This window comes from Limulus polyphemus, unplaced genomic scaffold (assembly GCF_000517525.1).
Source record: "Limulus polyphemus unplaced genomic scaffold, Limulus_polyphemus-2.1.2 Scaffold3028, whole genome shotgun sequence".
Classification (NCBI taxonomy): Eukaryota; Metazoa; Arthropoda; class Merostomata; order Xiphosura; family Limulidae; genus Limulus; species Limulus polyphemus.
The window spans coordinates 69,131-71,346 of NW_013668638.1; the positions used below are offsets into that span (position 1 = coordinate 69,131).

Here is a 2,216-nt window from a genome sequence, read left to right on the forward strand (position 1 = left end):
TAGGAATATTTCTGTCCAAAAGGAGATAAGGTAGCACAGGCTTTGGAAAAGAGCTAATGTAACCCAGTCTTTGGAAAGGAGCTAATGTAATCCAGTCTTTGGAAAAGAGCTAATATATTCCAGTCTTTGGAAAGAAGCTAATATAATTTAGTCTTTGGAAAAGAGCTAATGTAAAACAGACTTTGGAAAGAATCTAATGTAATAGAGTCTTTTAACACCTGCAACACTAGATAAAAGAAAACTCAAGGGAAAGAAGACATGATATTTTTAAAATTCGGATATGCTTTACAATTTACTGTCACACAAATATTGATACAATATGTTTCTGTTAAGAAATGACACGAATATATATGAATTACAAGTATCTCTGTAGTCACTACAGTCAAATAGTGTTCAAACCACGTTGGTTCTTCTGGAATCACGTAAACATTTCACGCCTTATTGGAATCTTAACAATTATATGCGTGAAAATCATATATATATATATATGAAAGTGGAACACTTCTTTTTTTTGTTTGTTTGTAGCTAAGCACAAAGATATACAATAGGCTATCTGTGCTGTGCCCACCACGGGTATCGAAAGCCGGTTTTTAGAGGTTTCAGTCTGCAGCTAGCGCTGTGACACCAGGGAGCATTATATGCGTGCAAATCATATATATATATATATCCTACATGAAAGCGAAACGTTTTTTTTTGTTTGTTTGTATGTAGTTAAGTACAAAACTATACAATGGGCTATCTGTGCTATGCCGACCATGGGGATCGAAACCAGGTTTCTAGCGTTATAAGCTGTGACGCTGTGGGGAGGGGGTATAGAGACAACTCAAACCGTATAATACCATACGTAAGTCATAAATAAGATGCATTTCTCTTTAACAAATATGATTTATATGATCATATATTGAGTTTACGGAATCCTAGTGAATATATCAACAGTATCCCCACCTCAGTGAATTCAATCTTTGTTTTCTGCATATACTGTCGAGTTACGCGTTAATATCTTCGATGTGTTAAAAAAAGAAATTCCTTAATGAGCCTTACGTTGGCTTGTTTCGACCGGAGTTTGTTGCCTGTTGTGTTCAGGGCTGAATATAGCGTTCTTGTGTAAGCTGAGATGTCATCTAATTAGGCGTCGTACAATGCATTGATTTGTTGACATTGACTTCTTCAATGGGGGATTCATTGTCCTCTTTTATACCATGTCTCCAAGGATATGTACACATATATATATATATGTAGTATATGTGAGTTTATGTATATGCGCGTGCATATAATAAGTTTTGTATGCACACAATGAATCTGGATGTTGTTGTTTTTTTTGCTACAACGTACAGTGTAATGATACTTATCATACTTGTTAGAGTATTCGTTTATTCAGATCCTAAATTAATTTGTTTTCTTGTATTTAATTCATTGTTTGTAGTATTTTATTACACTCTGTTGGTCTTTAAGTGATTGTATGCGAAAATAACAATGAACGTAGATAATTAGTTTAAAATTTGTAACAATGGCAGATGCTTTAGAAGTGAGAACTGATACCTATAAATAATTTTTTATTTATTTTATTTTGTTAAGGGAATTGATATTTTGTGAATATATATTTATTATAACAGCGTTTCAAAAGGATAAAGAAAATTATAATATCAAAAGTGGTTAAAACACATTTCACACTTGCAAGAACAGGCATGGAGAAAACTTTAAAAGCGTTGATTTTATACACGCTTTATCCGGGTTTAAACATCATGGGGCTTGTTTGTTGTTAAGCGCAAAACTACATAATGGGTGGGCTATCTGTGCTGTGCCCACCATGGGTATCGAAACTCGGTTTATAGCGTCATAAGCCCTCTGACTTACTGCTGAGCTACACAATGGGCTATCTTTGTTGTGCCCACCATGGGTATCGAAACTCGGTTTATAGCGTCATAAGCCCATCGAATTGCCGCTGAGCTACACAATAGGCTATCTGGGTTGTGCCCACCATGGGTATCGAAACTCGGTTTATAGCGTAATAAGCCCATCGAATTGCCGCTGAGCTACACAATGGGCTATCTTTGTTGTGCCCACCATGGGTATCGAAACTCGGTTTATAGCGTAATAAGCCTATCGAATTGCCACTGAGCTACACAATAGGCTATCTGGGTTGTGCCCACCACGGGTATCGAAACCCGGTGTCTAGCGTTGTAAGACCGCAGCAAAAAAGCTGTACCACTTGGGGG

The 2,216-nt window shown here is 36.5% G+C and overlaps 1 protein-coding gene across 1 annotated transcript in view; it reads left to right on the plus strand.

The window, feature by feature from the left end:
- The window catches only part of LOC106468500 (paired box protein Pax-6-like), a 38,516-nt gene that overhangs the window by 18,349 nt on the left and 17,951 nt on the right, over nucleotides 1–2,216 (plus strand). The window lies entirely within an intron of this gene.